Genomic DNA, 23,654 nt, shown 5'->3' on the forward strand with positions numbered 1-23,654 from the left:
TAAAGTGGCTTAAATATCACAATAGTACAGTGGTTCCCAAACCTGGTCCTGCAGGCATCCCACCCAGCCAGGTTTTCAGGATATCTACAATGAATATACATGAGAGAGATTTGCAAGCACTGCCTCCTCTGGTGCTATTTCCTGTTTTGTGTGGGCGGGGCATGTCACAGGGAAGGCCCCGAAGCAGCCAGGTTTGATCGTTGCAGTGTTGCTAGCAGAGGGGGGAATGAAGGGGAGACAGAAAAATACCAGCAACCCTGGCCCCTGGACATTGGCTGGAGTAAGGTGGCAGGGGAGGGGGTAAGGGTTGCATTGCTTGGGCTTTGGGCTGGCCTCTTATATGGGGCACCAATGCAGGCAACTCCTTGGCCACCAGCGTGAGGGGGGGGGCTTGAGAGGGGGATGGAGGGGCTGGTTCCCTGAGGCCCCTCATAACTACACCACAGCCAATCACACAGCAACTCTAAAACCTGTCTTTTTTTTTTCTTTGCACACAGCTAGAAAGACATATAGGTTGCTGAATATAATCTCATACCCAGGCTTGTTCAGTGCTTGTGTGTGAAAAAAAAGTAGAGGAGTGGCCTAGTGGTTAGAGCACCAGTCTTGACATCCAGAGGTGCTGCTCCTTGTGATCTCGGGCAAGTCACTTAACCCTCAATTGACTCAGGTACAAACTTAGATTGTGAGCCCTCCAAGGATAGGGAAACACCCAGTGTCCTTGAATGTAGCTTGAGCTACTACTGAAAAAGGTGTGAGCAAAATCCAAATAAATAAATAATATAAATAAATAAATAGTCATCTAATGTTCACTCTCTATTAAGTTACCAGAGCTTAGGGTACATGTAATCTGAGAATGCTATATTTAGAAGCAGAATTTCCAGTTAGTCATCCTGGACATTGGTCAAGTTGAAATTCTCTCCCTTAATGTACAACAGTGTGAAACTTCTCAGGAGAAAATGAAGTTTTAGTGGAAAGTTGTTCTCTCTAAATAATGGATGGCCCTTGTTCCTTCTCCTATTGGTTCTCATTGCTTCTCAGCCTTTTGTAAGTGTAGGTTCAGAGCTATAAGCTGAGGATGGGCCCTTATTAGCCTTTTTGGTTGGAACTGAGAAACTGTACAACACAGGGAAGTTAATACCTTATGTGGCAGCATGGCAAGCACAAATGACACGCACACACACCGGTTGCAAGCAAAAGTCAAAACATTACACAAAGGGACGATAATCATCTCAATTACTTCACAAGCTTAGTCCTTTTAATTAGGGTCTCTCTCTATATATATAGTCATAGGAAATACTCACCTGGCTCCTTGCCAGGCCCAAACACAGTGGTTTCCAATGCTGTCTAGGCATACACCAAAATCAGGTACCTCTATATATACTTCAAGGTTATCTCCTACTTTAGTAGGGCAAAAGTGAAATGCAGGGCATGGTAAGAGAAGTAACAGTGTTGGATTCGCTGGGAAAGAGTGATCATAACATCATCAAATTTGAGCTGATATCTGGAGTGAAGTCACTAAGGAAATCTACTGTAGCAGCATTTAGAAAGGGTGACTATGACAAAAAGAAGCTAAAAGGGTTGGCTGCAAAGGTTAGGATTTTAAAGCAGGCATGGACGTTGATTAAAAATATCATTGTGGAAGCCCAGACCATATGTATTCCACCTATTAGCAAAGATGGACAGAACAGTAAATGACAGCTAGCATGGTTAAAAGGTGAAGTGAAAGAGGCTACTAGAGCCAAAAGAGCATCCTTTAAAGAATGAAAAAGGATCTGAATGAAGAAAATAAGAAGCAACATAAGCACTGTCAAGCTAGATGCAAAGCATTGAAAAAGAAATCTAAAAGAGAATATGAAGAAAAAGTTGCCACGAGACAAGAACTTGTGGTCACACCATTTTCAGTTACAGCAGAAGCAGAAAGCCTGTGAGGGAATTTGTGGGACCGTTAGATCATGAAGGAGCAAAAGGGGCACAGAGGGAGGACAAGGCCATAGCAGACAGACTGAATTATTTGCTTCGGTTTTTACGGAAGAAGATGTAAGAGATCTACCTGTACTAGAAATGGTTTTCAAGGGTGACGATGCAGAGGAACTGAAAGAAATCTCGATGATCTTGGAAGACTTACTGAGCCAAATCAACAAGTTAGAGTGATAAATCACCTGGACCGAATGGTATACACCCCATGGTACTGAAAGAACTCAAACATGACATTGCTGATCTGTTAGTGATCTGTAACCTGTCATTAAAATCATCCGTAGTATCTGAAGATTGGAGGGTGCCTAATGTAACGCTGATATTTAAAAAGGGTTCCAAGGGTGATCCAGTGAGTCTGACGTCAGTGCCGGGAAAGAAAGTGGAAATTATTATAAAGAATAAAAAATTATGAAGCACATAGAGGGGCATAATCGAAAGGGACGCCCATGTTTTGCTGAGGACATCCTTGCAAAACGTCCCGGTGAAAGGGCGGGGAAATCTGTATTATCGAAACAAGATGGGCGTCCATCTTTCATTTCGATAATACGGTTGGGGACACCCAAATTTTGACATTTAAGTCGTCCCTAGACTTGGTCGTTTCTGATTTTCGCCGATAATGGAAACTAAGGACGCCCATCTCAGAAATGACCAAGTCCAAGCCCTTTGGTCATGGGAGTAGCCAGCATTCGTAGTGCACTGGTCCCCCTGACATGCCAGGACACCAAACGGGCACCCTAGGGGGCACTGCAGTGGACTTCAGAAATTGCTCCCTTACCTTGTGTGGTGAGCCCCCCCCAAAAAAAAACCAAAACCCACTACCCACAACTGTACACCACTACCATAACCCTTACGGGTGAAGGGGGCACCTAGATGTGGGTACAGTGGGTTTCTGGTGGGTTTCGGAGGGCTCACATTTACCACCACAAGTGTAACAGGTAGGGGGGATGGGCTTGGCCTGCCTGAAGTGCACTGCACCCACTAAAACTGCTCCAGGGACCTGCATACTGCTGCGATGGACCTGAGGCTGGCATAGAGGCTGGCACAAAATATTTTTAAAGTTGTTTTTTGAGGGTGGGTGGGGGTTAGTGATCATTGGGGGAGTAAGGGGAGGTGATCCCCGATTCTCTCCAGTGGTCATCTGGTCAGTTCGGGCACCTTTATGTGCCTTGGTGGTAAGAAAAACAGGACCAGGTAAAGTCGTCCAAATGCTCGTCAGGTACACCTTTTTTATCCATTATGGGTCAAGGATGCCCATGTGTTAGGCACGCCCAAGTCCTGCCTTCGCTACACCTCCGACACGCCCCCATGAACTTTGGTCGTTCCCATGACGGAAAGCAGTTGGGGACGCCCAAAATCAGCTTTCGATTATGCCGATTTGGGCGACCCTGTGAGAAGGACACCCATCTTCCGATTTGTGTCGAAAGATGGGTGTCCTTCTCTTTCGAAAATAAGCCTGATAAACATGGTTTAATGGGACAGAGTCAGAATGGGTTCAGCCAAGGGAAGTCTTGAATCACCAGTTTGCTTCATTTTTTTGAAGGCACGAATAAATGTGGTATAGAACAGGTAAAAGTGAATCGATTTTTCACTCTTTCAAAAAGTTCAATGACCAGGGGACACTCAATGAAATTAAATGGAAATACTTTTAAAACAAATAGGAGGTTAGCTTATCTGGGTTTAAAAAAAGTTTGGACAAGTTCCTGGAGGAAAGATCCATAGTTTGTTATTGAGATGGACATGGGGGAAGCCACTGCTTGCTCAGGGGTAGGCAGCATGGAATGTTGCCACTAACTGGGTTTATGCCATGTACTTGTGACCTGGATTGGCCACTGTTGGAAGCAGGATACTGGGCTCAATGGACCATTGGTCTGACCCAGTATGGCTACTCTTATATTCTTATGTTCCCTTTCTGCCATATCTTCAATCTGGCAGGGAACAGCAGCACTAATAGAGGGGCATAATCGAATGCGAACGCCCATGTGTAAAAATGTCCATCTCCGGAGACGGCTCCACGAAGAGGCGGAGCGAACCGTAAAATCGAAACGAGATGGCCGTCCATCTTTGACTTCAATTATACGGTTCGGCCCGCTGAAATTCCATCATTTGTGTCGACTCTAGAGATAGACGACACAAATGGTGAGATCGCTGGACCTAGAGATGGCCGTCCGCGGTTTTCATCGATAATCGAAACCGCTGCCGGCCATCTCAAAAACAGACCTAATCCAAGTCATTTGATCGTGGGAGGGGCCAGCATTTGTAGTGCGCTGGTCCCCCTGAGATGCCTCTATGCCAGCTTCAAATATCATACCTAGCTCCATGACAGCAGTATGCAGGTCCCCGGAGCAATTTTAGTTTAGTTGGTGCTGCGCGGGACCCATGCAGAGAGCAAAAATCGGAAGAAAAAAAAAACATGCAAGTGCAGTCAGGGACGTCCAAAAAAAAAAAACATGCAAGTGCAGTCAGGGACGTCCAAATTAAAACAATAGTAATAGGGGGATTCGAACCAGAGCAATTTTAGTTAGTTGGTGCTGTGCGGGACCCATGCAGAGAGCAAAAATCGGAAGAAAAAAAAAACATGCAAGTGCAGTCAAGGACGTCCAAAAAAAAATGTCCATCTCCGGAGACGGCTCCGCGAAGAGGCGGAGTGAACTGTAAAATCGAAACAAGATGGCCGTCCATCTTCGATTTCGATTATACGGTTCGGCCCGCTGAAATCCCATCATTTGTGTCGACTCTAGAGATAGACGACACAAATGGTGAGATTGCTGGACCTAGAGATGGCCGTCCGCGGTTTTCATCGATAATCGAAACCGCTGCCGGCCATCTCAAAAACGGACCTAATCCAAGCCATTTGATCGTGGGAGGGGCCAGCATTCGTAGCGCGCTGGTCCCCCTGAGATGCCTCTATGCCAGCTTCAAATATCATACCTAGCTCCATGACAGCAGTATGCAGGTCCCCGGAGCAATTTTAGTTTAGTTGGTGCTGCGCGGGACCCATGCAGAGAGCAAAAATCGGAAGAAAAAAAAAAACATGCAAGTGCAGTCAGGGACGTCCAAAAAAAAAAAACATGCAAGTGCAGTCAGGGACGTCCAAATTAAAACAATAGTAATAGGGGGATTCGAACCAGAGCAATTTTAGTTAGTTGGTGCTGTGCGGGACCCATGCAGAGAGCAAAAATCGGAAGAAAAAAAAAACATGCAAGTGCAGTCAAGGACGTCCAAAAAAAAATGTCCATCTCCGGAGACGGCTCCGCGAAGAGGCGGAGTGAACTGTAAAATCGAAACAAGATGGCCGTCCATCTTCGATTTCGATTATACGGTTCGGCCCGCTGAAATCCCATCATTTGTGTCGACTCTAGAGATAGACGACACAAATGGTGAGATTGCTGGACCTAGAGATGGCCGTCCGCGGTTTTCATCGATAATCGAAACCGCTGCCGGCCATCTCAAAAACGGACCTAATCCAAGCCATTTGATCGTGGGAGGGGCCAGCATTCGTAGCGCGCTGGTCCCCCTGAGATGCCTCTATGCCAGCTTCAAATATCATACCTAGCTCCATGACAGCAGTATGCAGGTCCCCGGAGCAATTTTAGTTTAGTTGGTGCTGCGCGGGACCCATGCAGACACCAAAAATCGGAAGAAAAAAAAAACATGCAAGTGCAGTCAGGGACGTCCAAAAAAAAAAAAACATGCAAGTGCAGTCAGGGACGTCCAAAAAAAAAAACATGCAAGCACAGTCAGGGACGTCCAAATTAAAACCATAGTAACAGTGGGATTTGAACCAGCCACCTTTTGATTACAAGACCTGTGCTCTAATCACTGCACCACTTATTCAGTTATCTAGACCTCCTTCCCTTTCCATTAAGTCCCTCCAAGTTTCTATCAGCCAATCACAGCTCATTTAGCTGACACTGATGTAAGGTAAATGAGCTGTGATTGGCTGACAGAAACTTGGAGGGACTTAATGGAAAGGGAAGGAATGTCTAAGTAACTGAATAAGTGGTGCAGTGGTTAGAGCACAGGTCTTGTAATCAGAAGGTGGCTGGGTTAAATCCCCCTATGACTATTGTTTTAATTTGGACATCCCTGACTGCACTTGCATGCTTTTTTTTCTTCCAATTTTTGCTCTCTGCATGGGTCCCGCGCAGCACCAACTAAACTAAAATTGCTCGGGGGACCTGCATACTGCTGTCATGGAGCTAGGTATGGTATTTGAGGCTGACATAGAGGCTGGAAAAAATATTTAAACAGTTTGTTTTTTAGGGTGGGAGGGGGTTAGTGACCACTGGGGGAGACAGGGGAGATCATCCCCGATTCCCTCCGGTGGTCATCTGGTCAGTTTGGGCACTTTTTGGAAGCTTGGTCGTGAAAAAAACAGGACCAACTTTGTGTGGACTAAATGCTTGTCGGGGACGTCTTGCTTCTTTCCATTATCAGGCGCGGAGGTCCATCTGTTAACCACGCCCCGGAACGCCCCCGTCCCGCCTTCGCTACAGTTTGGCCACGCCCCCGAGAATTTTGCCCGTCCCCGTGACGGAAAGCTGTTGGGGCCGTCCAAATTCAGCTTTCGATTATACCTGTTTTTGAGGCGAACGTCCATCTCCCGATTTGTGTCGGAAGATGGGCGTCCGTCTCTTTCAAAAATAAGTTAGATAGTCTACAATGAGAATGCAGGCATCTCCTGTCGAACTCTGAACCACATCAGATGGTCTTTAAATTTTGGAGCTCGAATTTTCTGTGCTCTAGCCAACACCATTTCCATGTGCTAAAAATTCAGCATTTTTGCAGGATCATTTGTGTTCTGCCCCTGGGCTGCAGGGGCTTTCCTGGCACCTTCTGGTAGTGGTAGGGAAATAAATATCTGCTCAAACATGGCAGTCAGAAAGCTCACCAGATTGCCTTTCTCCATCCTCTCTGGTACTCTCATAACCCTAATATTAATCTCTAGGATCTATTTTCCAAATCATCCAACTTCTGTATCAGAGTCTGTATCACCAAAGTTTGAGAGCCAGAATCTCGCTTTATTATAGCCATCTTGTCTTCTGTCTCAGATACTCTCAGCTCCATGTGATCCACTCTATCTGCCATCTCCTTTGGCTCAGTCCTTACTCCTCCTAATTCTTCTTGCTCCTAATTCTGCGGTGATCTCCTTTAAGGTACTCATTATCAAAATCAGGATCAGACATTAACAGAGGGCTGCTGCTCTTTGGTGAAGTGAGGTCTGCTTTCTGCAGCGCGCCACTCTCCTCTGCCTAGGGCTCACCCAATGCCACTGCACCATTTTGTAATGGAAAGCACTCCTGCATGGTCAGTTGCCGTGCAGTTTTCCCCATATTTATTGTCTGTGCTGGCATTTTAGTTGCTCTTCTCATTCTTTGTCTCATGAGCATACCAGCCTCAGGAAGACTCACATTTTTGTTCACCTAGGCAGCAAAAATATCTATTTTAGCAGCATGCACAGTGGGAGATTCCATGAGTCACGACCTTCCTTCAGCGCACTGTCACCAAAAGTCTCAGATATGCCAGTATTCTAGTCATTTACATGCATACTTGGCACCTAAATGGAGTTCTGCCAGCACCTATTTTTTTTTCACTGTGTAACACTGAAACTGTGTGCCGGCAGAAGTCCGCTCTCGCTCCCCCTGCGCCGTCAACCTGGCTACACTTCTGCTTTATAGAATTACCCCCTTACTGGTCCAAGGGAAGGCAACAGGGAGTTCTGCCTGATAGGCTTTTAACTTCTATTTCTGTGAACCATTTTAGAAAGAAATGGTAAAACAGCACAAGAAAAAAACCCCAAAACATTTAAGACAGGAACCCTGGAGTGTGGAGCTCCGGTAAAAGGCTGCAGCTGGGTAGGGGCCAGCTTGGTGTTGTCTTTTCCCCTGATTAATATCCCTCACCAAACTCATTCTGCTCAGTCACCGTGGCAACAGACCTCAGCTGGGGCCAAGTACCTTTCATAGGCCTGCAACCATAGTTCCTAAATCCTCTCTGAGGTGCTCTTATAGGGTTACCATATGGCTCCAGAAAAAGGAGGACAGATTGAGCCAGCCGGGTTTTACTTCCATTGCTTTCCATTGAAAGCAATGGAAGTAAAACCCGGCTGGCCCAATTACTTCCATTGAAAGCAATGGAAGTAAAACCCGGCTGGCTCAATCCGTCCTCCTTTTTCTGGAGCCATATGGTAACCATGCACAATGATGGGGACTCCCTCCTCCTCCAGGGGCTCTAAACATTTCCTCTGCAGCATTTTCTACAGATTTGTGGAGCAGAACATCAGACCCCGGAAATGAACCCAGGTCATTTGAACAGTAATGCACAGCACTGACACTGAACTACTGAGCTAGCACACATCACAAACTCTTTGAAAATAGCACATTTAACTACTCAATAAACTGCCTTAAGGGTGTGCTTGATGATGGATTGGAATGCTGACAGTAACACAGTAACAGTAAATGACATCAGATAAGCAGATAAAGATCAGTATGGTCCTTGCAATCTGACCAGAAAGATGGCCAAGGTTGCACCTGCTGCTCTGTGCAGGTTACCCCCCCCCCCCCCCCTATGTTCTCTTTCTTTTTTTTTCTTTTATTTGTATGCATGATTTGTTTTACTTTACATGGAAATAATCTGGTCGATATTCAGCAAGGGTAAACGTTTTTTTTAATGCTTACCGTCACCAGCTTAAATAAACCTGCATATTGAATACTATACCATGTGCAGGCACCAGCACTACGTATCTGGGCCTGACCACATAGGAAGAAACGAACAGGACTTAAGCAGTCACGGCTGATATTCAGTCAGGCACCCTTATAAGGGTATTTGACCAGGCCCTAAGCACCCTGTCCCCAATTCTGATCCCTCCAGAACAGCAACAGACATTCCACATCCAATCCCCCCTCCCACCCCCCTAGAATTGCAACAGAACCCCCCTTCCAATTCCCCCTCCCTCTATCCTACCCCAGTACCTCCCTCACTGCTGGTTCCAGGAGGTGGGGAGGGGGGGGGGGGGTCTGAACATATCAGGCCAGTACCCGTGTTATGCACATGCTGGCTGATATTCACTGCACTGTCCAGTTAAGTGCTGCTAAATATCGGCAGATAGCCAGCCCCAAGCAATTTAAGCCCCTCCTGCCCGCTTAAATCACTTTGAATATCGACCCCTATACTTTTACTCCATCCTCTTCCCATATAGGGATCCTTTGTATTTATCTCATTTCTTTTTTAATTCCTTCACCGTTTTTATCCCCACCGCCTCCTGTGGAACAACATACCATGCATCCACCACTTTTGCTGTGAATGTCTTGTAAGTTTATTTTATAGTTGTGTGTAATGGATTTTTAATGTGTGTACATTGCAGCAAGCATTATTCATAGATGCAATTAAGAAATACAATAAATGAAATGAAACAAAATATTGTGTTTCTGAGCAACTGCAGCATATGATATGATGCTACAGAACAGTTCTCTGAAACATTCGTGCATGATCTTTACACCTGGCACTTTTCTGCTCTACTCTTGGGGGAATTCTGTACAAAAATGCTGAAAATTCTACAAAGAGTTTTTAAAATACTGCACTTTGTAATTTTTGTTGTGTAAAAGTTTCCTATCATGAACCCCTCAGCTTTCTCCTTGCCATAACAGTCTCACTCCCCAATTAGCTTGACCCCCCCCCCCCCCCCCATTTAGACTTCAACTCCCCCCCAACTGCTGCCAGGTTCAATCCCCAGTATTCTCTGCCCCCTTTCCAAGGTGGATACCCCCAACTTTCTTTTCACTCCCTGGCCCCCAGAAAGATTTCTCTCCTCCCTCACTTCTCTTTCCATTCTTCAATTTTTCAAGCCCTGCCCTGGTACACACAGATCCCCATAGCTCTCTCTCAGGCTCCCCCAGCACACAAATATCCATAACTCTGTGACCACCCACACACACCTTCATACAGACCCATTGCTCTCTCTCCCTCCTCTGGCACTTCCCAATCTACCATTCTCTATCAATCACTACCCCTAAAACATCCCCTCCCCACAGCATATACCTCACATAGCACTCTCTCTCTCTCTCTCTCTCTCTCTCTCTCTCAATGACCAGCCCCTCCCCCCATAACTGAATCCATCCATATATTTCTCCAGCTTTCTCTCTTCTCCCTATGGCACTGGAAAAAATTCCATATTAGAAATATACTTTTAACACTAGTTATTAGGCTAGGATTCTAGGATGTGATTGGCCTCTGGCTTTTTACCAGATGTGCATTACTTCAGTGTTATAGACTCGAATAAAAGAGAGTATGTTGTTACCTGACACAAACTTTCAGGAAGAGAAAACATTTTAAGTCATTTGTATTTGAGTAGTAACCAGCTTATAACCCCAATAAATAATGGGCATTCAGATGGTCAAGAGGTGAAGGATAATATCATGGAAGGTATAAAACATATGTATGATGTCATTAGTAAACTAATCCATGTACCTGAAATAACAAATCTTTTTTAATGTATTCTTTTGATCCTTTGTATTCAAGATGCCAAATTCCCTATATAAGGGACCATCTAGTGATCAGAATTTAGAGCATACCTAGTCTAACATTAGGCACGTATGTTTTCATATATCGATATTGATTTTGTGTATATTTATTTACAGATTGACATCTCCATCTGCACATACTTCCCCACCTCCCTCCCCCTCAGCACAGAAATACCTCCCAGCCCCCTCCTCCCCGGGGCACAGACACCCAGATCCCCACCCAGCCCACTCCCTCTGTGGCACAGACACCCAGCTGTCTGTCCCTTCCATCCCTACCTCCAGATCTTTCTCCTCTCCCCCATCCTTACTCAATCTATTGCAGACACCCACTCTCTTTCCTTCTCCCTCACCCAACGCAGCATGTCTACTCAAGCATGAACCCCCTGCCCAGCGCTGATCCAAACAAGAAGAAGAGGAAGACAGCAGCTGAGAATCAAGCTATGTCTTCCCCCTCTGCTGCTTTGGCACTGAATGCAAAAACTTGGTGGATCCTCGCAGTTCAAATTTTGCATTCAGCACCAGGTGGCCTAGGAGCAGGATGCGGCATGATGTACAGTCGTTCTCCTCTTCCTCTGCTTGTGGTGTGTGTGCGCGTTGTGTTCATATGTTTCGTGGGTGCTGCAGGAGGGGGAGGGAGAGGGGGATAGGGTTTGGGGTGACAAGATGGCGGGGATGCCACAGAGTGAAGATGTGTGAGTTGCCACTGCGGTGTTATTCCTGTGCATAATTCTGCAAAGGAGGAGAATTCTGCCCTAATTCTGAAATACACAGTAGTGCAGAATTCCACCAGGAGTAATACTCAAGTTCCTGTAAAATAATCCTTTAAGGGGGCTGTGAGACCTCGGACAAGGGTTATGGGGTGGCCCTGGAATAACTCAGCCACACAAGGCATATAAAAGTGAAAGTAAATGTTTTTAATCACGTGAGTCCTGGGAGTTGTTGCCTCACAGGACAGGAACATCAGATGCAACAGTTTCTCTTATTTAGTAACAGTCTTCAGTAGGCCTCTGGCCAGCAGGCCAAGCAATCTGTGGCTGGTGGCCCCAAACACTGCCTGTAAGTTCTCAGGTCTTCTGGGAACTCCAGTCTGGCTCCAGCCAGACCTCAACAATGCTTGCATGTCTTAACAAGAAACAAAGTTGGCTTACCTCAGCCAGGACACAGCAGTTAAACGTATTCAGTGAAGGCATAGATTTGAGCTTCAGTTTTTCTTTCTTGGGCCTCCCTAACCTCAGCTTGGCCCTGTCTTTTAATCTCTCAGGTACTGATTCCGTCCCTTCCGGCTCACTTCCTCCCACGGCGGGATCAGTGCTCTTAATGTAGCCCAGGCTTGAATGGAACTTTTTTTTAAAGGTGAGGGGCAGAGTTCTTTAAACCCCCTCACAGGGGCAAATGTGGGCGCCAAAATAAAGGATGCTGATCGCAAATTCTATAACAGCATCTGGGCACCCAGATTCCATTACAGAATAGAATGTCTGCATTTGCATGCCAACATTTAGATGCTATCACTTGGTGTAGTGATAGAACAAGTAGAAGTGAATCAATTTTTTACTCATTCCAAATGTACAAAGACCAGGGGACACTTGATGAAGTTACATGGAAATACTTTTAAAACAAATAGGAGGAAATATGTTTTCACTCAGAGAACAGTTAAGCTCTGAAACTTGTTGCCAGAGGATGTGATAATGGATGTTAGTATAACTGGATTTTAACATGGTTTGGACAAGTTCCTGGAGGAAAAGTCCATAGTCTGTTGTTATTGTGATAGACATGGGGGAAACCACTGCTTGCCCTGGGATCGGTATCATGGAGGTGCTACTATTTGGGATTCTGCAAGGTATCTGTGACCTGTATTGTCCACTGTTGGAAACAGGATACTGGGCTGCATGGGGTCACATGACGTCCAAAGACATAATAATTTAAATGAGATTCTAGCTTCCATGGGTAACAGGTACAAAACTATCAAGATAAGGGTTATATGATTGGTTTCTTCACACCTATAACCAGCCTGGCAGCTGTATGAATCAACTGAAGCGCTAAGGTTACAGAATGAGGGGGGCTGACACATATATTTAACATACTGTGGTATCACCTGGTAAAGCAGTTACTGTTCTCACCTGGATAGGCTGTGAAATATGCTCTATATATCTTTGATGATCTCCATACAGAGTCCGGGCCATGCCAGGCCATGGCTGAGCAATGCACAGAGCACCAGAGACATCACCACCTTGTACAAGTTTCCCCTGTAGGTCAAGGCACATTAAAACACATCAAAACATCAACCTGAAACACCAAGGATCAGTAATCAGCATAGTTACTTCACAGGCTTAGTCCTTTTAATTAGAGTCCCTCTCTCTCAACATAGTCACAGAAAATACAGGGCTGGCTCCTAGCCAGGCCCAAACACAGTGGCTCCTAACATCATCTTGGGCCCCATCTGGGCATACATCAAAATCAGATACTCTCTGGATATACTTGAAGGTTATCTCCAATCTTGGCAGTCTTCCTTACACGTATAATTACCTCCCAGAGGCTGAGTTGAACACACACAATTTCCTACCCCATTTGTTCTATGTGTATTACAGTCGTAGGGTAGAGTGTTCCCTCCATGTTCCATGGTTGATCCTTCCCAAAAGATGACAATATCAGAATATATGTGAAACATAAAAGCATTCCACTGTTATTGTCAACCTTTGGTAATATCTGATCTGAAAAATGGATGAACACAACAACGACACTATTTTATCTCAAGATGGATTTTTAGAGGCATTATCTGGATAATGCTGCTGAAAATCCTCACTGACAGCCCCAGCATTCCCAGCACTATTTGGATGGTGCCAGGGTAGGCTGGGATGGTGCCAAGGTGAGCCAAAAGTTGTCAGAGTACCTCCAATATTCAGCACTAGTACCCAGATAGCTGTTTGGACAAGTTAGGACAGCAAAACAGGCACCGATGTGAGTGGTACATGGATTACTACCCTTAAGCAAGCAAAAGAAGGATGTAGTTTCCACAATGATGAAATGTAGATGAAAAGCAAGGAAAAACACCAAATGATGGAAAACGTTTTCATGCTATTCAGTCTTTATTTAAAACATGCAGAGTATGGCATAAAGAAGTCCATGGTGAATAACATTAATCCGTGGCACAAAAGATTGGACACTGCCGTGTTTCGGCACTAGGCCTGTGTCAGGGCTCGGCGGTACTACAACAGAACATCTAACAAACAAACCATGAGCTTAATACAAGTAATCAACTTAATGCCAAAACATATATATATATATATATATATATACATGAAAAATAATAAATAGGTAAATGCATAATAATCAAATCTTGCATACCACTAATATTTTTTTTTACATTTGTACCCCGCGCTTTCCCACTCATGGCAGGCTTAATGCAGTAAGCAATGGAGGGTTAAGTGACTTGCCCAGAGTCACAAAAAGCTGCCTGTGCTGGGAATCAAACTCAGTTCCTCAGGACCAACACCCACCACCCTAACCACTAGGCCACTCCTCCACTCTCCTTGTTTCACGGTCCAGTGCAGTTACATTCTAGGTGAGACAAAAGCCGATAATGTTAGCATTAGGTATGAGAACAATTAGAGACCATTGGTGTAATGAATGAGACCAAAAACATTATAGGAAAGGATAATGTATGATACTATGAAGTAGAAGTCACGGATTGTTATGAAGCCGTCCTTGGGAAGAGAAAGGTTTTTAGCCTCTTCCTGAAGCTAAGGTAGTTATTTTCTGTTCTGATGGCAATAAGTAGTGAGTTCCATATTTTAACTCTAAGTATAGGGAATAGAGAGGTAAAAATCTTCTGATTTCGAATTGTCTTTTGAAACGGTGACACTATCATCAGTTGTTCTTTCAGTCTGATAGACTGGACCAAACGTAATGAAGTGGTCTTAGTAGTTCAGAGGTGAAACCCTGTAAGATTTGAAAAACTAAACAAGCAGCTTTGAACCTGAGTCTTTCTGCTATGAGAAGCCAGTGCAGTTTGTTAAGATGAGTTGAAACACTAGTATGTCTATTCAATCTGTATATTAGTCTAGCAGCTGTATTCTGTACGATTTGCAGTTTTTTCTGATATTGACACTTAATACCAAGAATAGAATGTTACAGCAATCCAAGTAAGGTAGGACTAACATTTGGACTAGTAGTGCAAAGGCTTTTTGGTCGAAGGATGATCTGACTAGACGTAGCTGACTCATTTTGTTGAATAGTGTTTTCTTCCACAGCTGGTTAATATTGGAAGAGGAGTGAGTGAAGAATCAAGCAAGACCCCTAGTACTCTAGTTTCAAACTCAACTGTAAAGCTTTGACCACTGGACAAAGATATTAATGATGGGACCTCAACTCCCTGATTTTGGAACCACATGACCTTGGTTTTTTGCACATTCAATTTCAGTTTATTGGTCAGAGCCCAGGTGCTAACAGCAGTCATGCCATTCACCTCAGACTGAGTTGTATCTTTGTTTGATGCTGTCACTGGTAGGAGAAGCAGGATGTCATCTGTGTAGGATAATAGTAGTTCAGTAAGACCTGGGTGTATTGAGGCAAGGGATGACAAAAAGAGATTGAACAGGACAGGCAAGAGGAGATCCCCCTGCAGTTAGGAATAATATAATTTAACATATGCTTCGAGCCACCATTTGCTTTTGTGTGTTTCTGGGTTCTTGTTCTCAAAGTAGGGATTTGGGTGGGACTGGGATTTTTCCTTTACCTTATTTAAGTTGTGTAACCTTGTTGTTTTGGTAATGTTGTGTTTCTAATTACGCTATACTTAATAAAAAGTTTCTTTATTAATAATAACTGTAATGTGACAAAGAGAGGGGGAAACTATTAGTGGGATTTGAACCCACCACCTCTGGATTACAAGACCACAGCTCTAACCACTCAGCCACAACTGTACTTGTGTTTTTTTTGCTTTTATTAATAATAACAACATATAAACCATGCTAAAATACATATGCAATGAAAGTGTATAAAAAGGAACATATAAAGAGAATAATCATATAAAAAAATAAATAACATAGAGCCCATATTTAAACCAATGCATGTCACTGGGCTCATTATTTATTTATTAGGATTTATTTACTACCTTTTTGAAGCAATTCACTCAAGGCGGTGCACAGCAAGAATAAGTCAAACATAAGAAATAGACAATTAAGCAGTTGTTACATTTTTTCAAATTAAAAACGACATATGTTTTTGCTGTCCTCTTCCTTCTTCAGCATTATATTCATGTACGCCATTGCTTTGGTTTTTTTAGAATTCCCCCGACATTCTAGTCCATTCAATCTTTGTTTACCAGGGTCACAACTGTGAATTTGGGTAGATTCTCATTATCATTTAGATTCATGAGCACTTTTTATGCCCCTATTTATACCTAATGAGCCCACTGCATGCACTGGTTGCATATGGGACTAAATTCTATAAATAGTGCCTAAAAAATCGGCACCGACAAAATCTGCTTAAGCAGTATTCTATAGGTTGAGCCTAAAGTTCAGCGTGGTTTATAGAATTAAACGCTTAAGCGAAGAGGGCACACGGTAAAGTTATGTGCCGCCATTTGTACCAACGAAAATGTGATGCAAACGTCCGCATCTACATTTATGTGCAGAGCACCTATATGCTATAATTCACATGTAACTCAAAACCACACCCCCAATCCACCTGGAAGTGCCCATGACCCTCCTATTTCCACACCCCCTTTTTTGGCTATACGTAAATTTTAGGAGTGGAATCTGCCCTAACGCAAGTGTCAATTAAATCTATTAGTGCCAGTAATTGCTTGCTGAAAAGCCAATTTATTGGCACTAATTGGCTCGTTATTATATTAAATTGCACATACAAATCAGGGCCATTCCTATATATGCACACACTCAATTTTTGACGACTTTTATAGACTCAGGGGGATGGTCTCTACATTATTTATTTTTTATATGACTACTTTCTTTATATGTTCCTTATATACACTTTCGTTTTGTATTTTTAGCATGTTTCATATGTTAAATTATGTTATTATTATGTTAGTTTTTATTATGCATTTAGGGGCCCTTTTATGAGAGCACGGCAAGCCTACCGCTGGCTTTCAACGCACCATACTGCCGGGCTCCTAGGGGACCCCAGCACTAGATCCGAACCCCACCATCCCAGTGGTAGAAAATATTTTTGTATTTTCTAGCACCAGGCGCATGCCCAATGGTAATCGGGCAGCGCACACCGCTGGGCTACCATCGGTGCCCTTACCACCTCCTAAATAGGAGACGGTAAGGGCTCCCCTAGAAAATGGCCACATGGCAAGTGTTTAACTTACCGCAGATATTTCTTTCCTTTAAAGAAAAGCCTTTTACTAGCAATGGTAAAGGGGCCTCAGCGCACATCAAACCAGTGCACTGCCGCCACTGCCACTATAGGGCCCCTTTTACTGCCGCTTTATTTTTTCATGTATAGATAGATAGATAAATAGATAGATAGACATACAATTTGGCATTAAGTTGATTACTTGTATTAGCTCATGGCTTGTTTGTTGGATATTCTGTTGCCCTACCGCCGACCTCTGATGCAGGTCTAGTGCAGAAACATGGCTGTGTCCAGTCTTTTGTGCCATGGATTGATGTTATTCACCATTGTCAGGATACACCTAGCCACCGCCTGGGATTACCCCGTGGCCACTTAGAGGGTCTATCTCCAGCACATCTCAGGTCCCCCTGCACCTGCCACTTGTACTCTGCACTAGCACCCTCCTCCCACTGACTGGGTCATAACTGCCTCTGGGCGAGTCTCCCACTTTCAAATTATCCCCAGTGATTTCTAGGTTACAAGGGTCACATTCCCCAGGAAGCACTCACAGACCCAACACACAAACCACCAGGATTCTTTATCACTCCAGATAGGCAGAGGCAATAAACTGAAAATTGTTTGTCTTAAAATATTGAACAATTAACAGAAAAAGTGCAATCAGCAAACAAAAACAGGTAACTGAAATATGGATCAATTATAAAACTATCTAAACATTTGTACCTGGGAAGATCAAGACATATAAACTGTTCACAGAGCCTCAACAAACAGATCCTACTCTCTTTTCTTCCTGGCTAAGACTGGCAAAAGCTAGTACATTACAAATGAAATTGAACTCCTGGGCCAATCAGAGCCCAGAACAAGTTTGAAAGTATACTGCAGACAGCCTTTCCAAAAAGCTTAAACAAAGAAAACAGCCTTGGTTCTGCAGCAGCTTCAAAACATAAACATGAACCACCTTCTGGCCAAACTAGAGAAATACACTTCAGAAAATACCCAATACATTTTACAGGCTTCAAACACACTGTTCTGTCACAACCATTGACTTCTTTATGCCATACTCTGCATGTTTTAAATAAAGGCTAAATGGTGTGACAACATTTTCCATCATTTGGTGTTTTCCCTTGCTTTTCATCCACATGGATTACTTCCCAGTCTTATATCCAGGTATTCAGTGCCAATATGCAAGTAGGCCAGGCACTGAATACTGGAGGGGGGCGGGGGTTATAAGGACACAATGTAAGGTTTAAAGGTTGAGTCATTTTCTGCCACACTGAATATACTGGTGATTAACAAACACTACAGGAGCTCTATTATAAGTAATACCAACCATCTATCATCCCCTTCATATTCCATACTGTTATAACCCACTTTTCCTCTTAACATTTCTGCAGTGTTGCATTTTAAAGAATAAAAACACCATGTGTAAAGTGAGATTTACAAGAGCACTTTTCCAAAACTCAGTCCATCAAAAGCAGTTTTGAGAAAAGTAGGTAGCGGCTTTTGGACTGAATGAGTTTTACACAGAGTATTCAACACAAAGTAATTAAAAAATACCATGGATTTATTGAGTTTTGGCAAAGGAATAAAATACAGTAAATGAATCTTGCTTTTATGAACAAAATTAATCGCATAGCTCATAACTGCAAAAATGGACTGAGTTTTGAAAAGTGCTCTTCATATGTGTACAAACAATAGTTTTAGAAGGGGCTTTACTTATACACATATGTACCTGGCGTGCACAGATCTGAAGGAGGCAAGTTTGGGAGGACCTTAAATTTACATACACATTTTTCTATTTCACAACAGAAATAAGAACACTTATAAAGCTCCCTGTTGCCATTTACGGCTGCTCCGAGGAATAAGTAACCGTCAGCTTGCGGTCACTTGGGTTTGGAGGAGCAATTGAGGGGGGAATTTGGTTACCTTACAAGCTGTTCAAATGCACTAAAAACAACAAAAAAGAGAGTTTTGGACCTTTGATGCTCAACTGGCTCCCCCATGGAAATGCAGTTTTGCAAAAGCTAGTAAGTTGCTGACACCATGTGCAGGCAGGGAATTTTGCTACTTACCTATACAAAGCCTTGACTGAAGCTGCTCTTTTTTTTTAATCTATTGCTTATGTAAAATGGCTGTTCCCACTATATAATGCCACCTCATACATACGTTTTTCCTGTGGTCTTATATGTAGTCAGCAAATTATGAATGTCCCTACTTGTTTGATGTCATTTTTTTCAACCGCGATGGGGAAGGGAACTTGAGGGTGAATGTTCATGTTATTTTTTGTGATGCTGTTGTACCCCTACTTCAATCATTTCCACTGGAGACAAGACACCACATATGAATTTAAAATAAATAACCCTACATAACGTATAAAAAATTAGGCACTACATGGCTTTGAAAGGTGACAGTATTACGTGGAGGGGCATAATCGAACGCGAACGCCTATCTCCATGGGCGTCTATGTCCGAAAACGGTACGTGAAGAGGCGGGACAGACCGTATTTTCGATAAAATGGATTTTTTCAGCTGGGCGTTTGTTTTTTTTTGTGATAATGGAAACTAAAAACCCAGCTCAAAAACATCCTAATCCGAGCCATTTGGTCATGGGAGGGGCCAGGATTCGTAGTACAGTGGCCCCCCTGATATGCCAGGACACCAACTGGGCACCCTAGGCACCCTAGAGGTCAGTGCGGTGGACTTCAGAAAAAGCTCCCACATGCATAGCTCCCTTACCACGGGTGCTGAGCACCCAACCCCCCTCCCCCAAAACCCACTACCCACAATGTACAACACTACCATAGCTCTTAGGGGTGAAGGGGGCACCTACATGTGGGTACAGTGGGTTTTGGAGACCTCCCATTTACCAGCACAAGTGTTACAGGTAGGGGGGGATGGGCCTGGGTCCACCTGGCTGAAGTGCACTGCGGTACCCACTAAAAGTGCTCCAGGGACCTGCATACACGCAGGCCTCTAGGACTTGTTGCTGCTATATAACATTGGCACACCATTGACACCTGAAGACTAATTCTCCAAAAACGTCCTTTATTGGAATAAGCACGCTTACTCACAGTTAACTGCAGATCAGAGGTTGTGCCCCACTGGCAACGAGTCTCCCTGGTACTGAGATGAGCAGTAGATCAGAGCTTCAGAATGCTGTACAATGCCCTCTTTCAGCTACATTCAAGGGAAGAACTAAGTTCTGTAACGTGGCTAACACGTGAAGGGATCTAAAACTGGCTTACAAAAATGGCCACTATCTCATGGACTACTGGAAACAAAACAGGGCACACTCTGACCCAGTAAGCAGGGAAAAGCACCATGGGACTAGAGCCTACCAACTACCAACATCGTGAGCATTTGCCACAAGCTAGTGGAATCACGGAGCCCAATACTCTACACCCACATAACAGAAAAGGTGTCACACTCACCCGAGAGCCACATCAGAACCAGGGAAAGGCTGTCACAGGATAGAACACATTCTACTGTCATGGAGGTGGGTACGGCATTTGAGGCTAGCATAGAGGCTGGAAAAAAAGTTTTTAAAGTGTTTTTTTTTTGGTGGGAGGGGGTTAGTGACCACTGGGGGATCCAGGGAGGTCATCTCTCCTCGGCCGATAACCATGCCCCAGTTCCGCCTTCACCGCGCCTCCAACACGCCCCCGTCAACTTTACCCGTTTCCACGACAGATTGCAGTTGGAAACGCCCAAAATCGCTTTCGATTATACCGATTTGGGCGCCCACGGGAGAAAGACCCATCTCCCGATTTGGGTTGCAATATAGGCGTTTTTCTCTTTGATTATAAGCAGGATAGCGATCCAATACTGCTACTTTGGGACAGTAGTTGAAATCATCCATACTTGGGGGATTTATCCTGGAAATGAATCTATCAGCGAATACAGCTGAACTATACAAGATGTGAGGTGGTTTAGGGGTTCTTATACTAAGGTATGCTGAAAAGTGGCCTGCGCTGGTTCATTTTTCAGCGCACCTGCAAAAAAGGCCTTTTTTTGTGGCAGAAAATGGACATGCGGCAAAATGAAAATTGGCGCACGTCCATTTTGGGCCTGAAACCTTACCACCACCCATTGACTTAGCAGTAAGGTCTCACACGTTAACTGGGTGGTAATCATCAGCGCGCGTACAATACCGATTACCAGAAATTTTCTGGCACACGTAGTGGGTGCGCATAAAAATGAAATTACCACCCGGGCCACGCAGTAGCCGGGCGGTAGTTCCAAACTGGCATGTGTTGGGCACATGTAGGCACCTACACAGCTTAGTAAAAGGGCCCCTTAGTAACTGTGATAAATCAAAATGATTTTGACCCAACATGCCTTGCTTAAATGGGCTAATAATGCCACCTCACTCTTCTCTTTTAAATATAACTAGCTGTTCATAATAAGCTTAAAGGTTGCATTGCCAAAAACAGCAATAGACTTATTTGATAGCCAGTCTGAGGCAATTCTATTAATGGCTGCATGCAGTTACACCCTATGCTCGCACGCGCGTCACCCTAATTGGCAGATATGTAATCTACATAGTACTGCGTAAGTGCTATGATGTGTAACTGCAAAAAAGTTTTAGACAGGGACAGAGCATTAGTGGGCCATGGGTGTGGCACCGAGTGATGTGTGCAACTCGTAGAACACTATCAGTTGTGCGCGTTGCATGGTGACTTAGCTGCATCCATTTATACCAGTCATTGGCCTGGTGCCTTCACACCTAACTTTTAGTGCACCAAAGTGGGTTTACACTAGTATTCTATAACATGTAAGTGCCATTACAGAACTGGTATCAATTGTGCCCCCTTGTAGCACCTAAATGAAGGTGCTAGTCACTTATATATGCCCTATATACCACATGCATCCTTTATCTTATGTCCAACCAGAGAACTTACTTTTCAGACATGAGTACAGGCTTAATCCCAAAGAATGGTCTCATAGCCATAGCTGGCACAATCTCAGCCCCTTCCTCTGAAGGCCTCGGGGCAATACAGATCCCACCTGTTTCTGTAAGACATGAGGGAAGGCAAATTGAGATAGAGTCACAATCTCTTCCATATGGGTGAACATGACTTTACAGAATTACACCTACTGTGGTCAAACATCAGCATTTATACACTTCAAGATTGAACCTGTGTTATCAAACTAGAGATATTAATTTGGAAAATACAAAGATAGGGTGAATTCACATCAGAATATAGCTTGGCAGGTTGGTTCAGCTGTGCCTCACTGATTTTGTATCTCCAATGCATGGAAAGAGGAATACAATAAGAGTTAAAGCCCATCCTGCCAGAAGTCAAATATTTTTGGGAGAGAGAGAGACAGAGAGAACCCTTCCCAGAGTTTTCTCCCTTTTATGGTGGTGAAGCCACGCCCAGTGCATCCCAGGATTCACTGGGCAGGGCTGGGTGCCGCCATATTCAAGGCAGCGCTGGAAGAGTGTACTACTCCCTCCTCCAACACTAAGGTATGATGGGAGGGGAAGAGGGCCACTAGACCACCAGGTTTGGGGGACTTGGTTTGCAGCCCATTAGGCCAGGGGCGTAGCCAGACCTCGAGGTGGAAGGGGGCCAAAGGTGGGGGGGCACATTTTGGTCACCGCCCCACTGCTGCCCCCCTCCGCCGCCTCACCATCCCTCCTCCGCTGCCACTGCTGCTGCTGTGACATCTTGGCTGGCGGGGGTCCCTAACCCCTGCCAGCTGAAGACCGTCCAGCACTGGTCTCTGGCGCCACCACATTGCCTGCCCTGCTCGCTCTTCCCCTATGAAGTGCATCATGCACCATGTCATGTGGGGTCTTTAGTCCGAATAACAAAGCTCAACCTTTTCTGATTCCTAATTCTTTTTATCCTCCCCTTTTTACCACCATTTCTATTATTCTTCAGCCAAAGAAACTTAAAGTAGCATAAAATTAAGTAAAAAAAAAAAAAGGCAGTATTTACACACTGAATTAAAAGTGTCTATATTTAGCCAAAACATTCAAATGATTAAAAAAAAATCACAGTGCTTTTAACAAGAATGGATACAGACAGCATAGACACAGCAGACAGAAAGAGTACCAAAATATTTAAGAGTCTGGACCGCAACCTCTTTTAAATGAGACTTAAAATCTAAATGTATATCCTTGAGGAATGGAAAAACAGGAGATAGGATAAAGACATTTAAAGGAAGAAATGTACCAGAAACAAGTGTTTTTCAGTGGAAAGAATGTTATAGAACAGTTCATGATATGAGGTGCAAAGATTGAAGGACTCAGTTGTATCATAAGGGAGTACTTCTTAGAAAAAATAGTGGATGCATGGAATAGCCATCAGTGGTGACAGGGAAAAATTAAAGGAGATTTCAAGAAAGCATGGGAGAAGCAATGGGGATCCACAACTGAAAGGAAATGGTGATAAAATTAAAAATCCAATAGGCTCTGGGTAGATTTAGAGAATGACACAGGGACAAAGTCTGTTCCCGTCCCTGCCCCATCCCCCTGGGTTGTGACTCCATCCCCGCAGGTCCTGTCTCCGTCCCCGCCCCATCCCCGCAGGTCCTGTCTCCGTCCCCGCCCTGTACCCACAGGTTCTGTCCCCACCCCCGCTCCGTCCCCATAGGCTCCGCCCTCATCTGCAGAAGCCTCGAACAAGTATGATTTTTATATTTAACTGTGCAACTATTGTGTATAAATTACAAACAGAAAACAATAATAACAGTGAGCAGCTATAATAACCCTCCTCACCACCACCCTCTACCCTTCCAATCCCGACAATAGCTGATTTCTACTACCTCAAGGAATCCTAATCCACCCTGTTAAAATGTCCAGGGGTACATAATACAACCTGTTCTGTATGCCCTAGAG

At 44.1% G+C, this 23,654-nt stretch overlaps 1 pseudogene; it reads right to left on the bottom strand.

Annotated features, from left to right (window-relative positions):
• The window catches only part of LOC115465643, a 157,726-nt pseudogene that overhangs the window by 37,507 nt on the left and 96,565 nt on the right, over window positions 1–23,654 (bottom strand).

This window comes from Microcaecilia unicolor, chromosome 3 (genome assembly GCF_901765095.1).
Source record: "Microcaecilia unicolor chromosome 3, aMicUni1.1, whole genome shotgun sequence".
Lineage (NCBI taxonomy): Eukaryota > Metazoa > Chordata > Amphibia > Gymnophiona > Siphonopidae > Microcaecilia > Microcaecilia unicolor.